General features: G+C 47.0%; 1 protein-coding gene and 1 long non-coding RNA gene across 3 annotated transcripts in view; one reads left to right on the plus strand and one right to left on the minus strand.

The window, feature by feature from the left end:
* ADCY2 (adenylate cyclase 2) overlaps nucleotides 1-20,806 on the minus strand; it is a 426,457-nt gene that overhangs the window by 157,686 nt on the left and 247,965 nt on the right. The window lies entirely within an intron of this gene.
* Nucleotides 1,991-12,622, plus strand: LOC146395703 (uncharacterized). Its single transcript, XR_014831056.1, has 6 exons — nucleotides 1,991-2,113; nucleotides 2,342-7,578; nucleotides 9,311-9,447; nucleotides 10,597-10,659; nucleotides 10,762-10,887; nucleotides 11,235-12,622. It is a non-coding gene; the product is annotated as an uncharacterized LOC146395703 (long non-coding RNA).

The following is a 20,806-nucleotide window of genomic DNA, read 5'->3' on the forward strand; positions in this document are numbered from 1 at the left end:
CCATATGATATCACTTATAACTGGAATCTAACACCCAGCACAAATGAACATCTCCTCAGAAAAGAAAATCATGGACTTGGAGAAGAGACTTGTGGCTGCCTGATGGGAGGGGGAGGGAGTGGGAGGGATCGGGAGCTTGGGCTTATCAGACACAACCTAGAATAGATTTACAAGGAGATCCTGCTGAATAGCATTGAGAACTTTGTCTATATACTCATGTTGCAACAGAACAAAGGGTGGGGAAAAATGTAGTTGTAATGTATACATGTAAGGATAACTTGATCCCCTTGCTGTACAGTGGAAAAAAATTTGTTATTAAAGTATAGTTGCTTTACAATGCTGGGTCAATTTCTACTGTAGAGCGGTACAGTGATCTAATCATCCATATGTATACCTTCTTTCTGTCACATTCTCTTCCACCATGCCACATTCTTAAGAATTCACCACCAGGCATTGCCAGATGCTTCCTGGTGGGTGGTGGCTGTAAAGACATCTCCTGATCGAGAACCACTGCTCTAAATGCGAGATTCCTCCTGGGGACCTCTAGCCTGACTTCTAGCCCCTATCGTTCTTCCCCTTCCTTCATCCCTTCCCTCCCTGGACTCCGTGGTCCCTCACTTCAATCACTTTCTTGTCCCCATCCTTCCAGGATGGAAGAGGACACTTCTCCAAGGCAATGCTCAGAAGTAATCAACACTTCTACCCACACGCCGTTGGTCGGAGGTCATCATAAAGGCTACCCTCCCCTCGAAGGGATGCTGGCACATGTCTTTGTTCAGGGTGGCATATGGCCAGGTAAAAATGTCCTCTTAGCACGGGAGAAGGCAAGGATGGGTGTTGGGAGAAAAACCAGTGCTGTCTGTCGCATGCAGAGAGCTCGAATGCTGCATTTCCCAGATGGGAGCCACCCCCATCCCTCCCACCCTCCCAGAGCATCCTTCTCCTCATTAGCTGTGTTCAGTCAAAGGCTGACCATCTGCCCAGCTGCCCAAGCAGAACCCCCCTCCTCGCGTGCTCCTTCCTCTTACCACTCACGTCCACCGAAGTGGTGAATGGTGACTCCTGCCCTTCCCACTGCAGAATTTGCCCCTTTCCCTCGACCTCCTGCTACTCCCCAGGTCTCAGCAGACGCTGCCATCCATCTGATGGGTAGATGGCCTCCTAAATGGGCTTCCCTCCTCCTGTGCTCCCCTCAGCCTCACCCTCTTCTTCTGCAGCAGAGGTCTTTCTAAAATGGGAAGCAGCCAAATCAGGCCAGTTCTGGCTCGGCAGGCTTCTACCAACCAATCCTGAACCCTCCCATGTGTTATACGGCACCTCCTTCATCTCCTCCTCCACGGCTCTGAGCCTGTGGTCCAGCTCCTCTGAATCACATGCAGCCCCATCCTGGCACTGGGCTCACCTCCTGCCTGGAGGAGATGCTCCATCACCCTGTCCCACCTGCAGCACCACCGTCCTGCTAACTCTTCAGTCAAGCTTCTAATCATGCACCCACCCTCCTCCATCACCTCTCTGAGGGCTGTCTGGCTAGGTGTGGTGCGGTGATTTGGCATCCAGTGTTTACCCTCAAACTCTAACCAGCTGTTTACTTTCCTGCCTGAAGCTGTACATGCCGCTGTGCCCAAACCGTGTCTTCCTCAATATTGCGTTGCAGGTGTGGACCACAGAGCCGGGAAGACAGCGGACACTCCATAAACTTTTGTCTCCTCTCAGCTTCCATCATGTATACAAACGTATGATCGGGTCACTCGGCTGCACAGCAGAAACTGGCGCAACGTTGTAAATGAATTATACTTTAATAAGAAAAGTGATAAAAAATAAATTCTTTAAAAAATGTGTCAGATGGACACGGGACGGGCTGCACGAGTGTGTGACGAATGTCTCATTACACGCTGAGTAACAGTGTGCCTCTTCAGTGATGGGAGTTGGGCGCGCGCCCTGGCCTTAGCGCCGTCACTCGTTCAGTGGATGGTGGGTAACTTCTCTGGCTGCCAGGGTCCGCCTAGTAGCTGGAGAGGTATTTAAGCATGTTTCTCTGCCTCTTCCACGTCGAGGTTTCTCCCACTCTAACTTGTCGGGAAGAAATGGAGGACATTCTTGAGTGCAGCACCAGGTAAGAAATTCATTTTGAATTTTGGGGGTAACTTTGAAAATCCTGTGATTAGATTGTCTCTAGTAGAAGATATGATAGAAGTATGTATATAATAGATATATGTGTGTATATATGTAATGCATGTAATATATGAGCATATATACTCATATCTACAGATACCTTTGTACCTATAGAAATATAGACATATATTCTTTTTTTTTTTTTTCCTGTGTATGGTCATCCCTGCAGCATGTGGAAGGTGCACAGCTCAGAGCACGGGGGAGAGGAGGGAAAAGGGATGAATAACTTACGAGCTGCAGCCCTGCCAAAGGGCACAGAGGGCAAGTTTTCTGCCAGAAAGCAAAACCTGAGATCAGCATGGGAATGAACGCCATGGCCTGGGACAAGATGCTACGTTACACTCAAAAGATGTATTTACCACCATATTGAAATTAACGACATCAACATACATACGCTTGGGGCGTCCCAAGTTCGTCATGCCAATAACAACACGTGTCAACCAGCAAATGCATTTTCAGGAGCACTACACCGACACGCGAAAGGCTGGCGTCTGCCCCGATACTGAGTCCCAGGCAGCGATGTCTAAGGAAAGAATCCAAGAGCATGCTGTTTCCCTGGGCTCCTGGGTCCACGCTGACTGGAGTTGACGCCTGCTTTGGATTAGGGATGCAGTTCAGTTATCTTCTGCTGCAAAACAAATCATCCCAAGACTGGTGGTTTGGATCAGTGATGTCTTTCTCCCCTACCCTGCTCCCATTCCATGAGGCTGTGGATCAGCCGAAGGTTCCTTTGCTGGTTTTGCTGCAGGCCGGTCACGTGACTGTGTTTGGCTGGAAGGCTGGCTGGATGGAAGGCCCAACGTGGGCCTTTCGTTGGTTTGGCAGCTGCTGCTGGCCGGCCTCTGGGTCTTGGTTCTCCCTGTGGCCACTCATCCTCCGTTAGGCTGGACTGGTTTCCTGACGGTGATATCAGGTCAGCAGTTCCAGAAATCAAGAGGGGATCTCGGGGCCCCCTAAGGCCTTGGCACAGAATTCATAGAGCATCAGTTTCCTATATTCTGTTGGTCAAAGCAAAAAACATGCCTGTCCCAATTCAAGGGATGGGGAAAAGTTGTGGTGTGTTCTATCAGACACAGACCGGGAGCCAGAGGCTTCCAAAATCCATGGTCCCCAGGCCTGGTGGACTCAAGGGTTAAATCATTTCTAGGGGCTCTGGAGGCCCTGGGCCTCTCTGTGAGGACTCCGGGACTCAGGTCAAGTCGGGTCTCACCTACGCTGGACCCAAGTTGACTTTCTGTGAATTCACCTTGGGTCCAGCCTTGCCCACAACTATCTCTCGTCTCAGTCTTATTCTGAACACTTGCTCCAGGCTGGGCTGACACTCCAGAGGATAAGAAGGCAGACCAGCTCTGGGTGAGCAATTGAGGAAAAGGCTACTTAATTCTGCCTACAGTGTTCCCATTTTGGCTTCCACCTCAAATGAACACTCGGGAAATAATTCTTAGAAATGCCTTTAAGCAAACAAGATAGACAATGGAAATTAAGCAGCTGTCTAGAAATGCAATGAGTCACTTTCAATTTATTTTAAGATTGTTTTAGACATAAATTCATATGAATTAGCTCAGTAAAAGAGGGTTTCAAAAAAACTCATGTTGGTTTTTTGTCATGAACATAAAAATTTTAAAAATTGAATAGGATTAAAGAGATTTCTTAAATAAACAGTCTTGAAAGGAAAAGGAAAAAGTAATGAAATGGCATTTGGATGTGGTTCATAATTTTTTCTTAAGTGATCCATTGAAATATCTGGGAATGTTCTGTTCTGTTGAGTGATTTTTACTCAACTTCTTTTCTGGTAGCTGATAAAAGCATACCAGACCACACTACCCAAAGCAAGATGTTCTTTGCATGTAAAATATGCAATTATGATAGCGCAGAGGCATCCAAAGCATCCAATTCACTTGATGGACCTCAGACTTCTTATTCAACTTGGATTCAAAATCATGAAACTCACATACAATAAAATGTGTGACCCTCAGTCATTTGTAGTCCAATACTGCAAGCTTACAGAATAAAAAAAAAAATCACACTTTAAAGTGCCAAAACATTTACAAAGTGAAACAGAATTATCTCTTCCCTTTCCAAATAATTATTTTTTAAAAAATCATGACAACAGACACTTGTATTTGCAAGTGTTCTACCACAGCTGTATGCTTCTATCAGTGCAAGCGGGCAGCCGCCAGCTATACTCTGCTTCCAACAGCAACACACGATCAACAGCGGTAGCAATGACATCACTGACCTGGTGAGCTCACCGATCCCATCCACTCCGGTTACAAAAACTGGCCTAAACATTTCCACCGCGCTTATCATCTGATCCGGGCGTGCCTACTGGTCTTTCTACCGTATCGTTCATAACATTCCAGAGTGACGTCTGCTCATTTCTCCCTGTAAGCTCTGTCCTGCTGTATTTGGTGTTTTGTTTCTTTCTTCTTTCTCCTTTAAGATTAGCTCTTGCCCCTAATCTTTTATTTTTAACTTGTTTTTTAGAGTATAGTTGATTTAATAGTCAATTTCTGCCATATAGCACAGTGACCCAGTCACACCCACACACACACCCACACACACACACCCACACACACACACTCTTTTTTTCATTCCATCATGTTCTACCCAAGAGGCTGGACATAGTGGCCTGTGGTGTACAGTAAGGACCCCATTGCCCCTCATCTTAAAGGGGATGAGAAGAGTCAGCTACACGGAGGCTGCTGTGGGGTTAACGGGATTAATGCTCAGAGAGGGCTGAGATCATGCGTGCTACGCAGGAGGTCTGTTAGCCTTGATGCTCAGAAACCTGCTTAGACTCGTTCCAGCCCACACGCGTGGATGTGTTCTCTGAATGAAGATTCACTTCATTGTCAACAATGCCCACTTACCACTCAGTTATTCTCTCTTTTCACTTACATTGGCTCCTCCGTTATGGTGTAAACTGTGCAGAGAGAATGCATTTTATTTGCTTGTCCTTTGCAATTCCAGATTTTTATACTAATTAAATGATCAGTAATTGTGACTCTGTTTGTTGATGACTATAAGTAGATTCATAAACTAGGTGGCCACATTCAGTTGCCATGTGAAAACTATAGGGCACAACCTCCCTCCCATGGTACGGAACGCAATAGGCCAACATTATAAAAAGCAACAAGGAAAATTCACCAATAACAGCAGCAACACCAAAAAGGGGCATGGCCCAGTATCCTAAACTTCTGGAACCAATGACCAAGAAGAGAAAGAGAAGGTACCAGGGCTGAGTGTGATGTGGCGTGTGCTTAGCTCTTAACCCCTGGCCACCTGTCTAAGCGGTCTCACTGAGCAGACAAAACCCAGAAAATTCTTCCTAATGCCTGTAAACCCTCAGAGAGAAGCAAATTAAAGGCATTATCAGTTTCCCAGCTGAGGGAGGATGGAGATCCTTGCATAGTAGAAACGGGGTGGCTCAATAGCTACTTTAAAGGGTGGTCCTGCAAGATCCCAAATAAATAAGTAAATAAAACCCTACGGGGAGGAAGAAGGCAAGAGCAGAAGGGGTCTCAGTCTACCCCAGTGTCTGCACCTGTGGACAATTCCATACCTCCCTAGGGAGCACCTGGCAGTGCCTGGGGACACTGTTGGCTGTCACATCTGGAGGATGCTACTGGCACATAGTGGGTAGAGGGCAGGGGTGTGGCTCAAGATCCTACAGTGCACAGGTGGCCCCACAGCAGAGAAGGGTCTGGCTCCACACGTCAACAGCGTGGAGCCTGAGAACCCGTGCTCTAGGCAGCATCCCATTTCACCGCCTGTCACACACGTTGCCTGTGCTTAAAATGCAGCTTTGCTTAAGAAGGTGATGAAATAATTGGGTCAATAGAACCCTCTCACCATCCTTGTCCTCCGGGAAGCGCTGGAACTCAGGAGTCTTGCAGAATTGCTCCATGTCACTGTTGCAAGCATACTTTGTGCTGAGCAAAGCAAGGGACACGCCTACCTGTGCATGGAGCGTGCCTGCCAAGGTGGCTGCATGACACTGTTCCTCTCCTAGGGCTGCTAGGAGAAAGCGCCACGGAAGTTCCTGCTGTGGTGCAGTGGAAATGAATCTAACTAGGACCCAAGAGGATGCAGGTTCGATCCCTGGTCTCCCTCAGTGGGTTGGGGACCTGGCATTGCCGTGAGCTGTGCTGCAGGTCCCACACATGGCTGGGATCCTGTTGTAGGCCAGCAGCTGTAGCTCCGATTCAATCCCTAGCCTGACAACTTCCATATGCTGTGGGCTCAGCCCTAAAAAAGTTAAAAAAAAAGGTGGGGGGGGGGAGTGGGGGCTTAAACTACAGAAATGGACTTCCTCACAGTTCTGGAGGCTGGAAGTCCAAGATCAGGGAGCTGGCAGGGCTGGTTTCTCCCGAGGTCTCTCTCGATTCAGCCCCTACCAGAGTCCTTCATCAGGACCACAGAGAAGGAGGTGGGCAGGATGCGGGGCCCCCACGGGGCTGCTGGGGTCGGTGAGCAGAAAGCCGCTGCCTGCTCTGACTTGCCCCCGCTGCCACTTCACTTCCAGAGCCTCACCAGCGACTTGTTTAAATGCTCTCGAGTCACTTTACATGTTCTCCAATCTCTCCTCTCGCTGTCCTGGTCCCCACACTGCCACCTTCTGTGGATGCCAGTCACCCAGCTGCACCTAAACTGCTAAGCAGCGGCAGCGCTCCTGGGCCGCATCCGAGGCTGGCCGTTTGGCAAGGGGCTGTTTCCTCCCGGCAGAGGTGGGACAGGGCATCTTGCAGCCTCAAGGTCAAGGAGCAGAGTCCTAACAATGGGAGGGAACGGTGTCTGACACAGAGCCTCCCCCGCACAGCCCAGCACGGGGACTGGCATGCTTGCCATAAGGCCAGGAGACGAACAGCGCCAGCTTCGTGTGCCCATCACTTCTGTCCCCATGACCCAGTGCTGGTGCGGGAAAGTGGTGACAGACAAGGAGAAAATGAATGAGTGTGTGGCGAGCCAACACCTCATGTATGGAAGCTGAAACCTTAATTTCATGTGATTTTCATGTGTCAGGGACGACGACTGTCTTTCTGATCTTTCAGAAAAGTCATCTAGCAGCATAGAACACTTTCTTAGCTCAAGAGGCCGTTACAGAAGCAGATGGTGGCTGGATCTGACCCCCGAGCTGTGTTCGGTGACTCCTGAGACGTTCTCAAAACTCACACTTAAAGGGGAGTTCCCACTGTGGCTCAGTGGGTTAAGAACCCGGCTAGCATCCATGAGGATGCAGGTTTGATCCCTGGTTCCGCTCGGTGGGCTAAGGATTCGGCGTTACCTTGAGCTGTGGTGTAGCTCGCAGATGCAGCTTGGATTTGGCGTTGCTGTGGCTGTGGCGAAGGCTGGTGGCTACAGCTCTGATGCGACCCTGAGCCTGGGAATGTCCGTATGCCGCAGGTATGGCCATAAAAATTAAAAATCACACGTAGAGGAAATGCCAACAAGTTAGAACTGTCATTGACAACTGAAGTTGTGATGACAAAGGGTTTATCCTTCAACCAAAGGGCATTCTTATCATTATTTCCATAATCTATCTCTTATCGGTTGTTCCACCTTACAATAAAAGCCATAAAATAGATCTTCTGGGAAACTCTTAACTTCCCAGTTCTGATTGTGCTCTCAGCTGAGAAGGAGAAGGTAGGGCTGCCAAGCACATGCTTGGAAGTTCTCAATTCTGGAAGCAAATTCTAGCTCCCCCACATCCTCATGTTTTGATGACTGCTGCAGGGATCTGGATTTAAATCCACCTTCTGGATCTGAGTGGCTGGTTGCCCTCGAGGTGGCCCTCTCACCACATGATGAGGACAATGGCAGGGTAGCCAGACGTTCACGGCACAAAACCAGAAGCTGGAAACTTGGATCTGAGCTGGCTACTCCTCTGGATGAGACTTCGGGCTACCCTCTAACCTCCCTGGGCCCCATTTTCCTCACTCTAAAACCCAGGGGCTGGACCAAACGATGCCAAATCCTGCTTGCTACAGAAGCCAGTGAAGCAGTGGTTCTAGAACACTTATTTTTAGATAAAGCAAAGCAAAAAAAAAAAAAAAAAAAAGTCAACTTGAGTTTAGAGGCAAACAAAAGTATCTCGTTTCCCCCACTCGACAGCGAATGCTCCAGCAGTCAGAATTCAGAACACATGTTGCTTGATTTACAGTGGCAACCAGTAATTTGTGTGAGAAAGACTTAATTTAGAAGAACGCAAATGTCATTTTTTTTTCATAACCAAGTGAGAGTTACAATTAGTTTGATTCATATGCTGTCATGGATGTCTCCACCACAGGCAGAGCGAACAAAGCAGTTTTTCAGGCAGCTCTTTGATAAAGAGAACTATTTCTCAGTTGTGTAATTAATACTAAACATAAATCCTCCTTCATTTTCCTCTTGACTGTCCCAGGCCCACTGAAGCATCATCTTCTACGAGTGAATCATTAGGTCAAAAAACCACAGAGTAAGTCCCACACATTTAACCTTTGAAAAACTGTCAGAATAAGTATGGAGCAGTGAAACATGCAAAATCACCACCACCAGCAAAAGATGCCTCAACTTTTTCTGCCACGGTCAGCTATATCTTACCATGGAGCAAGCTTTTTCATGAATATCATTCTGTCAAAACCCAGAATAATCAAAACATTTTCCAGTGCAAATCAAAGAGATAGAAGATCATATCCCATAAAATGAGACGGGGTGTGCTGTTGATTAGAAAAGAATCAAGACAGCACTGATCATTTCATTTCTAGTGCAAAGTTCCTCTGTTTCAAGTCACCTATCTGTCTGACTTGAATTAAATATTAAAATCACTTAGAGGCGGATTGCATCAAGGAGAAATAAAGAACTCCCCACAGATCAACTCTTAGAGACGTTGTCATGTGGACTATAGGATGGTGTATATAGGATAAATGCTGTTCCTTTTAGAATGTGTGTGTATACGCATTTCATATTCCATTGAGAAATATACTCTGTGTATAAAATAGGTTTGCAGTTTCTCTTCTACAGTTAAATAACAGGATAATAGTGTAAGTCCTTATTTTTTTAATTTTCTTGGAGTATAGTTGAGTTATAAAGTTGTGTTAATTTCCGGGCTACAGCAAAGTAAAGCAGTGATAATATGCATCTATCCCTTCTTTTTCAGATTCTTTTCCCATATAGGTTATTACTCAGCATTGACTAGATTTCCCCAGGGCCACACACTGGGACCTTGTTACCTATTTTATACATAGGAGTGTGCGTATGTCAATCCCAACCTCATAATCTGTCTCTTCCCCCCAGGTAAGTATAGGTCTTTAATAAAGTCTTTCAGTCTGGGCATATTTTGTCACAGAAACGAACATAACAATGATTCCTCTCAAATATTATCGGCTGTTTTGCATCTAAGATGTACTCAATAAAAGCTGGAAGAACGAGCACTCTTTTGAGAAACCATCTTAGTCCCACCCGCTTCACCTCCTAAATCGGCTAGACAGAAATGAGTTAGGAAGTAGCAGGGAGGGAGGGAGGACCACTCTCCTTCTCAGTGGGCAGCCGTTCCATCACTCTGATGCCTGCAACCCGGGATGGAAGCAGCAACTCACTCAGGGCAATGGGACCTTCCTGTAGCACATGTCTTCTAGTTTACGTGGTCTATCTTTAGGTTACCTGTGCAGTCGTTTTCATATACGTGGCTCTGAATTAACATAAAGACACTGAAAACAGATATTCAGTTAATAAAACAAAACAAAACAAAACAATACATTATTGATGACAACTCATCTGTCTTGAGTGGTGACTATGTGTCAGGCACTGTACAGGGACCATGAACTCTTAGGAAGCCTGTGCATTTGAAACACTAGGGAAAATAACCACCCACACTCATGTAGCCTGGCGGGGGCAGTGCTTTCATAGTGCTCAGGCTTCTCTCATCTACACCGTTTACTCCTTTGGCTTTTCCTGTGTTCTTGAGTTTTTTTTTATTGCCTCCCTTTCAAAGTACCAGTACTTTGGATGGTTCTCACAAAAATCATGTCACACTATCTCCTATCACCAGACCCTTCAGATCTACTTCCTCTGCCTCCTAAACCAGAATGCAGTTAGGTTCAGATACAGTTCGATATGGGTTAGGAAATGAGTGGAGCCACAATGGATTCTGGGCTACTCCAAAACTAGTAAAGACTGAACAAGTCGCTGGTAACCTTCACATCTCTCATCATAGTTGATATTCCTGGGTCAGAATTTTAGCGCCCTTGACTTTCGGTGCCAAGCGGATCTCAGACAACAAAGAAAGAAAATGACAAGAAAGGTTCTGCTGGATGAAACTCCCATTAATAACACAATGTCATATTCTTTCCTTCTACAGTTAAAAAGTATTTGTTTGCTGGATGATTATATTCAAATGTGCACCCATGGTTTTTGATATTCTCATGGTCATCTCTTGATTTGTAGTGATGTCTCACATATTCATGGGCCTTAGTCAAGTTTCTCCAAAGAAAACAGACCCCATAGAAGGTAGGTATGTGTATCTATCTATCTATCGATCAATCGCTCTATCATCTATTTATTGATCTATCAATCTACCTACCTATCTAATCTATCACCTTTATTTTACAGAACTGGGTCACACGACTGTGGGAGCTAGCAAATCCGAATTCTGCAGGGCAGGCAGGCAGGCTGGAACTGGTGTTTCTCAGACTTGAGTCTGGAGGCAATCTGCTGGTAAAAGTCCCTCTTTCTCAGGTAACCTCAGTCTTTTTTCTTAAGACCTTCACCGGACTATACGAATCTTACCTACACTGTGGAGGGCAATCTGCTTTATTCAAAGTTGACTGATGTAGACATTAATCTCGTAAAATGTACCTTCACAGAAACATCTAGACTGGTTTGATCGAACATCTGAGTCCTGTGATCTTGTCAAGTTTACACATAAAGTTCACTATCACACTGTGGCTTCAGACAGCTTATGAGATGATTACACATGGGATAGAAAAACCATTTAATCTCATCCTCATGGAATTTTCACTAGAGCCATTTTCTGTAGACTCTAGGGGGGTTATACATTTACTTTTTCCTCTCTTTTTCTCCAGAGAAGTAGAACTATCATTGAGAAATGACACACAAGTGTCACCACAAGCACAGAGGGAAGCATCAACCTAGAGCACCCGAGCCACTCACCGGAGCATCATCCTGCATGGCTGGTGTCACCTCTACTTGACTCACGTCACATCCACCTGGACAACACCTGCATCATCTTATTTTCAATCGAGGGAGGGAGGCTGAGGAAGCAACGGCCTCACTTTTAATGTTCTTTACATTCACAAGACACCTTAGTTTTAATTCCTTTCGTAAGTTACGGGTAATAAAGATTTCACTAACGTTAGTGAAAGGAACAAGACACAAACTTATTCTACATCTAAGATGGTGATTTTATTGCTTGACCCATATCAGTACAGGATGTATTCATTTCAATCAAGAGAATAGCTTCTCCCTTCCCCCTGAACAAGACTTCAGCATGTTATTTTATTGTTTCAGAGGAGAATACTATGATGTTAAAAGTATAAAGAAAAATTTAGTGAATCACACAGTCCACACTGAGAAGTAGTTACTCAAAAATGAAATTATCCTTTGGAATTGGGAAGCAGATGAACAGTTACCAAAAACACTAGTTCAAATGGCACCACCCCACACCGATCAGAATAGCCATCATTAATAATTCTATAAATAACAAATGTTAGAGAGGGTATGGAGAAAGGGAACCCTCCTACACTGTTGGTGGGAATGTAAATTGGTGCAACCACTATGGAAAATGGTATGAGGTTCCTCAGAAAACTAAATATAGAACTACCATGCATTACAGTAGCAATCCCACTCCTGGGCATATATCCAGACAAAACTACAATTCAAAAAGATATATGCACCCCTATATTCAGTGCTGCACTCTTCACAATAACCAAGACATGGAAACAACCTACATGTCCATTGATCGATGAATGGATAAAGAAGATGTGGTATAGATATACAATGGAATACCACTCAGCCTTAAGAGAGCAACATAATGCCATTTGCAGCAACGTGGATGCAACTTGAGATTCTCATACTAAGTGAAGAAATCAGAAAGAGAAAGACAAATACTGTATGATATTGCTTATATGTGGAACCTAAACCATGGCACAAATGAACCTATCTACAAAACAGAAACAGACTCACAGAGAACAGACTTGTGGTTGCCAAAGGGGAGAGGGGGAAGGAGTAGGATGGATGGGGAGTCTGGGGTTACTAGATGCAAACTATTACTTTGAGAGTGGTTAAGCAGTGAGGTCCTACAGCACAGGGAACTATATCCAGTCTCCTGGGACAGACCATGATGGAAGATAATATAAAAAAAGAATGTGTAAATACGTATGACTGAGTGACTTTGCTGTACCCCAGAAACTGGCACAACACTGTACGTCAATTATACTTTAATAAAAAAAAATACCAATTCCCCTGCCCCAATAACTCCTTAGGATTAGTATTTCCCGACAGTTCGACAGTGGATCAGACAGTCCTTGCCAAAATGTCTTCTGGACTTAAGAACCTGAATTCCTATGTCCCCCTCAAAGATGGGACACTGACTGGAAAGGGCTGATGCTTCTCCTTTCCAGCCATGAAAACCAGCCCTGCCCTCCACTGGATTTTGTTTCCATTTACACTTTCCCTCATTAGGGAAATACGAGAGCCCCGGAGTCAGAGAATTAAAGTCTTCTCCTTTTGACTATTTATGAGATGGTTCATTTGCCCACAGGCATTGAACAGGTCTTTTATTTATCCCAACGTTCATCTTTTCTTCCTTCTTCCATGCATCTCTCGATAGATACCTGATCACCCCATCAAATGCCGGGACTGAGCTAGGACTCCCAAGACACAAACCGTACCCTCAGGACCTCTTAGTCTGCAGAGAGGACCTCGGGCATAAAACGGATTCCAACAATGGACTTTGTTGGCTGTTTTAGTAGAGTCATGTTTGGAGGTACCAAGGAGATGAGACAGAAGACCAGCCCAGGGAGAGGAATCAGCGATCAGCACCTGCCGGAGGAGAGGATGGAGCAGGAAGCCAGGGGGCCCAGGCAGACCCCGGCTCTCACGTGCTGTGCATGGGGCAAAGGGCAGGGCATCTGGACCTCAACCACTGGGGCAAAATGCCCATCCAGACTTTATGCCCTGCTGTGTGATCGTGGACTTCACATATCTCAGCTTCATCATCGACCGTCTCAGAGAGTTCCACCCACCCTGCAAGTTTTCACTGAAGTTCCTAATAAAACTGAAATGTTTCTGGAGTGGTGTGGGCACTAAATAAACGCTAGTTCCCTCCCTCCCAGGCGGCCGAGAGAAAGACATCTTTAATATGTGGGCGGAACACAAGCACATGGGGAGGTGGTTCCTCTCCTTCCTGGAACTTGGGAAAAGCAATACACAATTTTTCTCTAAAAATTATAGCAAAGCCCAAACATAAATAGACCCAGAGCAGACACCTTAAAGAGCCATGTGCTGCAAAATGGCACGTCTGAGCCCAAGAGAGAGCCACGGAAACGGGCAGCGATGACACCAAGGAGAGGAGACCAGGAGAGGCAAGGGTAGTGGTCTCTCCGCGGCATCCAGGGAGAGGCCAGGGGCGCGCTCAGGACCATGGTGGCCAGAGGGTGACCCGCGGGGGCCTCTACAGGGGAGATGGAGGCACTAAGGGGACACGGTAACCCACCATTACGAGATCCCTCTGGGTCCACGCATCCTGATTCCTGCTCCTGGGACATAAGTGCAAACATAACTGAACCTCCAACCCACAGAGCAGAACTGATGTGCAAACGTGAGCATCTTGTTGAGGCAACAGCGGGGTTTCTCTCGGGACGTACATGTTTTCTCCTTAAGGAGGATGCTCATGCACCTGAGTCTATCCCCAAGAGTGGGACATAGGCTTGGGGTACGGACACATGGGGGCGCTGAGCCTCCGAAGGGAACTGCCAGGCCTGGCTGGGGAGAACGGTTCAGCCACCATTCATTTGGTGGATGTCTAGATGGACACGCAGGACAGAGAGCTAGGGGACACCCGTGATCACACAGTACCCGTCAAAGCTGTGAAAGAAGAGAGTCCGGACTTCCTTTCATGGCTCAGTGGTTAACGAACCCGCCTAGGAATCCTGAGGATGTGGGTTCGATCCCTGGCTTTGCTCAGGGGGTTAAGGATCCGGTGTTGCCGTGAGCTGTGGTGTGGGTCGCAGACGCGGCTTGGATCTTTGCATTGCTGTGGCTGGGGCGCAGGCTGGCAGCTGTAGCTCTGATTCGACCCCTAGCCTGGGAACCTCCATAGGCTGTGGATGCAGCCCTAAAAAGCAAAAAGACAGCTGGGCGGCAGCCTGAACGTCAGTATCTCATTTCACCTGCCTAGGAAGAGAGCCTTCCTTGCTGCCCCTCTTTGAAAGTGGACGTCTGGCTGGAGAGCAGAAATAGTTCCTCACAACACAAGTCCAATTTTTAAAATGAGTTTTCAATGCAGCACTAAGAGGAAGAAAAAAACAACTCACATGTTTTTCAGACGGAACAATTTGTGGCTACGTCCCTTGGCTATTTTGCCCCATCTTTTGCCATTAAATGTTTTTTATTGGATGCTTTATGGAGCGATTCTTTCGAAATGTTCATATAACCTCAATTTTGATGGTTTCCATAAACAGAAACTGTGAATGCTACCTTGAAAAACCATTTCGACTTGACAAGGCTTTGGTGCACTAACCCTGGAAGCTTCCAGCTTGTGCTCAGTGGAAAGGACTGGCTATTTTAGGCACTAGAGAGCCACGCAGAGGCCTCTCCAAAGGGTCACCCTTTGGAACGCGCCTTCCAGACCACGATGCTGAGTTGCTCCAGCTGTCTCCCTGGTCCCCGTGTTCCCCGGTTCAGGAAAGACTTCCTAGATAGGCCTTCCCAGAGTGGCTCATCGGGTTAAGAACCCAGCTTAGTGTCCGTGGGTTCAATCCCTGGCCTTGCTCAGTGCAATAGGATCTCCCGTTGCATAGGTCAAAGATGCAACTCAGATCTGGTGCTGCCATGCTGTGATGTAGGCCAGCGGGTGTAGCTCTGATTCGACCCCTGGCCCCAGGGAATTTCCATGTGCTGCAGGTGCAGCCACAAAAAGAAAAACAAAACAAAACAAAGGAATTCCTTGAGAGCACAGGGCAGATATCGCTCCTTCCCAAAGCCCTGGGGCATGTGAAACTCCATGTAGGGTGTTTCTGGGTCCCTGGTGCCAGAAACTGCCCCTGGAGCGGTTGGGCCTTCCCTGAATGAGTCCCCTCCCCCAGCCTCAGGCAGTGCTCTGACTTAAGGGGGCTCCCGATGATTCCAGAAGAACAGATGTTCAAGCATCAGGACAGGAATTACGGCCAGATATCAGTGAGCCCCACCCCAAGTCCTCCTTAGGGCTCCCGCAGAAACACCCTTAACTTGCTCCGGAAACAAGGGGTTCCATCATCCTGCCGGTGCACAGGCCAAGGATGGCTTCAGCGTCTCTCCGTTAAAAGCCACAGTTCTGACCACTGGGCAAGAGGCTCCCAAAGTGGGGATGTTAGCAGGGCAGGACATCGGAAACAGCAAGTGCATCCAAGGATGCAGCCGACTCTCAGGGCGGAGGGAACTGCGACGGTGCCGGGGGGCCACGTGGAGAAGCGCTGCTTTTCACAGGCTCCAGTATGTTCTCCACCACGTGAAATAGCTGGGCAAGGAGTCGGTGCTGCTGTAGGATTTCTCTCCTTTTTCTGTGGCTAAATAGCTACCAATCAAGAGGTTTTCTGTCCATTGCAGCCCTTGAACACATGCCTGTTAGGGTCGTGTTAGTAATTCTGCTGGGGATATAAAACACACACGAGCGATCAACCCACTGACATGTTCAAAGACTAATTCTTCTGGAATACTGGTTAGACCTCAAACATCTCCTCGAGCCAGTGTAACACATCAAAACGCTAAAGAATGGTCGGTTATCTTTGGCGAATTCAAGCTGCGCATGGGGATGTGCTGATGTGACCCTGAATTTCAGTGCTGACCTTGAGAAGCAAGGGCCACGTGGAGACGAAAACCTCAGAGGGCTCTGGCCCTCCCAGGACGGGCAGGTTTGGGCAAACTGGTGATCCCCCCCACCCCCCGACTTCCTTGCTCTCGTTTTAGAAAGTTCTTTTTCAGTTTTAAAGTTTTACCGGAGTAGAGTTGACTTATCACGTTGTGGTCCCTTCTGCTGTACGACGACGGGATTCAGTTATATTCACACACATCCATCATCGTCTAGTTCCTGACTTCCTTTCTCTTCCTAACCCTTTGCTCATGTTTCTGAGTACAGCAGGGTCCTCAGAACTTTTCTAAGCCCTTCTTGTCCTCTAAGAAGCCCAGAAAGAAAACAAAACAAAACAAAACCAAAAAAAACATCTTCTCTCCCTGGAGGTTCTTTACTCAGAAGGGAGGGCCAGGAAGCGGCACCTGTTCGGGCAGTCTGTGAGGGCTGCCATCCAGGTAAGCGGGGGGCTGGGGAAGAATCCCAACTGGAGTGGCTCTTGGGGAGAAAGGAAGAACATTCTAGGCAAAGCTCTTCGAGATCTAACACAAAGCAAGTGAAACACTAGTCAGACAGCCAGGGGCTCAGCCTATAGATTAAAGATAGAACAGAAAGCACTACAGCTGCCGGGCAGGGCTGGTGGTCGGGCACCAAGAGCCGGAGGGTATCTGTTGACTGGGAGGGTTGGGGGTAGGGAGAGGGCAGGTTTCTTCCAGGCTGGCAGCAGCTGCTTCTGCACTTGCAACAGCAGCTGGATGCGGAGTCTCAGCTGTCTTTCTGCCTCTGCCTTCGGAATGGGAGAAACATATTTGCCTCTTGCTTCCAGAATACTGATCGGTGCTGAGTTTTGAACATCTGCTTGATGAAGACATGATGATATGCAAACCCAAGGAGTTCTATTATCCTGTGGACTCGAGCTTGGTCTCCCTAACATCTGCCATCTTGGTTTTTTTCTTTTTGGGGTGTATGTGTGCTGGACCAGCAACTTTTAAATAAACAGTTAGCTGAAGGTTATTTTAAAAAGTTGACAAGGGGATGCGTATAGGACTGAATAAGAGCCCCCATATGATGTCCACAGCCTAATCCCAGAACCCGTGAAGAGGGTGGCTTATCACGCAAAGGGAATTTTGCGACGAGATTAAGATAAGGATTTGGGGACATCACCCTTGACTATCCAGTTGGGCCCAACATCATCACGAGGACTCTTCTAAGAAGGAGACGGAGGGTAGCTGAGACAAGATGCTGTGATGATGGAAGCCGAGGAAGAGGTTGGAAGATGGTACCTTGAACACTGCAGCTTTGAAGGCAGGGGGGCTCAGCGCCCAGCTTGTGGGCAGCCTACAGAAGCTCATTTCGAAATAAATTTCTGGGCCGAAGATGGAGCTGTTTGCACGGTGGGTGCCCCATCAGCAAATTGAAACTTAGATGACTTCCGTGTCTCTGGGAATGCCCTGCCTGAGCAGAAATGCCAGCGATCTATTCTCCACACCGTTGGCTATTAGTGGCTATTCCCCAGATGCCAGCAGTCCCCGGGCTCTGTATGTACGTCTGTGTCCCTTCTCACCCCAAACAAGGCTGGCCACGTGACCCCAGTCAATCAGAGAGTTTCTATTTTTCTCCTCCTGATTCTTTACTTTTTATCCCACAAAAGCCTCCTGCCTCCTGCCCCAGTTTTGCAGGTTTCCCAATGCAGACTGCGTCAGGAGGCATTAAACGACATTTGTTTGTAGCACCTAGATTGGCTTCTTTCATCGTTTTGCCACACGAGGCGAGGCAAGGAAGCAAACTCTCCTGCAGAGCTTCCAGAAGGGACCAGCCCTGCCAACCCGCTTTGGACGTGCGAGCTTCCAAGGAAAGGAGATGGCACTTGGGCTGTTTGGAGCGGTGACTGGCGGCGATGGTCCCGGCAGCAATAGGAAAAAGGACCGCACCACGCACAGGGTGTGGCTACGGCACCAGTGGATCCAGGGCACCCCGGAAAGGAAAGCAGTGGGCAGCGTGGTGGGTTTGGGTTGTGCCAGGGTGGGATCCACCCTGTGAGGTGGCTGTGAGCACGCAGCGGGCTTCTCCAGCCACAGTGCTTGATCCTGGGGCTGCCTCACTGAGACGCGCCTCATGGTACAGAATGCGCACTTGAGGCTCAGGCTACGTTTCCGAGGGACGTTCTTTGCTTGACATCATCTAGTCCTGCCGCCTCTCCTAACACTTATTTAATATGATCGATGCATACAATTTACCAACATAGATAAGAGAGAGACGTACTGTGCTCCCTCTGATGAGGGTACTCTGGGGCTTTCCGAGCTAGGGTGGGAAAAAGACCCCCCTAGAACAGAGGTTCAAGGAGTGTGGGAAGGAAACATTAACACTTTCATTTACGCTTGTCTTTTTCAATTAAAGCTGAGAAAGACATCCAGCTACTTAATATCTTCAGTGACAGTGGCACCCTCTCTAGGGGACAGCCAGACACATGGGTGTCACCTGAAGCAGAGGGCTCACCAGCAGGAAGACAGGGCTTCTGGGGCAGAGTGCTGCCTCTCTGGTGTGTTGTTTCAGAGCGTATCACAGCATGCGGGGATGCACCTGCTCCAGAAAGTTCTGTGTGGTTAATTCTAGAGAGTACATAAAGTCTGTATGAAACTTCCTACTATGATGGATTTTTTTTTTTTTTTTTGTCTTTTGGTCTTTTGTTGTTGTTGTTGTTGCTATTTCTTGGGCCGCTCCCCGCGGCATATGGAGGTTCCCAGGCTAGGGGTTGAATCGGAGCTGTAGCCACGGGCCTACGCCAGAGCCACAGCAACGCGGGATCCGAGCCGCGTCTGCAACCTACACCACAGCTCACGGCAACGCCAGATCGTTAACCCACTGAGCAAGGGCAGGGACCGAACCCGCAACCTCATGGTTCCTAGTCGGATTCGTTAACCACTGCGCCACGACGGGAACTCCGTAATATGATGGATTTTGATACCACATAGCACTTTCCTGGTGACCTGAAGCCGTCATTAAACTGAAGTAGGTATTTTATGTGGTTTTTTGTTCGTTTTTGCTTTTTGCTTTTAAGGACCACACCCACAGCATATGGAAGTTCCCAAGCTAGGGATGGAATCGGAGCTACAGCTGCAGGCCTACACCACAGCCACGGCAATGCAGGATCCGAGCTGCATCTGCGACCTACACCACAGCTCATGGCAACGCTGGATCCCCGACCCACGGAGAGAGGCCAGGGATCAAACCCACATCCTCATGGATACTAGTTGGATTCGTTTCCGCTGTGCCACAACAGGAACTCATTTAGGTGTTTTTGTTTGTTTGTTTGTTTTCTGAGGGTTTTTTTTGGGGGGGGGGAGGCAAAATTATAGCAGTCGAAATTCGTCAATCTCTCCTGTCATGACAAAAACTGCTAATAGTATAGTGTCTCAGCAGTATGTTTAAACACACACACAATTAATCTGCCCGTTCAGAGTATGATTATCATTTTAACCATGAGAGAGAAATGATGTTTCCTCTAAGAACAATGCAATGGAGAACCTATTTGAAAAGTAGGCATGTAGAAACGCTATCTCTTCATGTGATTGTTTTGTGTTAAAAACAATATAAAAACTTCTGTATGTGTACATTTATATTCCTTAGAAAGAGAATTTTCAAATTCAGTTAAAAATCTCCCAAATGATGATCCAGTACATCTTGAATCCATTTGTGAAAAAATAAAAATGCAATACCGTCTGGTTGATTTGCGAGAACTGATTGATATCAGGAAAATGGGGAGAGCTTACAGCTGAATTTCATCAAAAAATCTCTGCATAAGTGTGGACAGGACTGGAAGATGAGTAGCATGATTTAAAGACCCAGTCGTGCGTCTTTCTTCAGTGGAATCATTTACTCATTAAGCCAAGGGTCAGCATTAACTGGACATAAGGACAGAACTTAAAATCCTTCTACTGCAAAGTGTTAATCAAGCGATTCTTAAGCAGTGAGGCCTATTGCATCATAATTCTCTTATCAAAAATATTAAATATTAAAAAATACTGCATAAAAGGACCTGATGTATTTTTGAATCATTGAAAAGCAAATAAAATTATTTTCCTTGCTGTCTCCCCCTAATGCTAACCTGTTATATAAAGTACATAAAATATTAATGTCTATATTTTATGAGTACACAAATAAACACACCCACGTGCATGGTTGTTTTTAACCCTAAATCTACACCACAAAAATCAGTTTAATGCCCTCTGCTGTACAGCTATGCCTCCTCACCCAAATCATCCTTCACTGGCTCCAAAGGAGCAGAAAGAAAGAAATACTTGGGTAAAGTCACCCATGCAGTGCAGCTTTATTGAGGACCTAAGATGCTTGGTGTCGGGGAGACTGAATTCTGCCCCTAACAGCACATGTAAGGATGGTGCCCACTTTGCCCCCACTGCCTCCCTCTCCTGTTTCTGTGCTGTGACATTTAACTTTAGGTGTCAATTTGGCAAGACTGTGGTGACCAGTTGTTTGATCAAACAGGTCTAGAGGTTGCATTAAGGGTATTTTTTAGACCTTGTTAACATTCACAGTCAGCCGACTTTAAGCAGGTTACCCTCCATAATGTGG

This window comes from Sus scrofa, chromosome 16 (genome assembly GCF_054392235.1).
Source record: "Sus scrofa isolate SSC_HxYL_T2T_F1_AM1 chromosome 16, Sscrofa_HxYL_maternal_Yorkshire_Landrace_v2.0, whole genome shotgun sequence".
NCBI classification, from domain to species: domain Eukaryota; kingdom Metazoa; phylum Chordata; class Mammalia; order Artiodactyla; family Suidae; genus Sus; species Sus scrofa.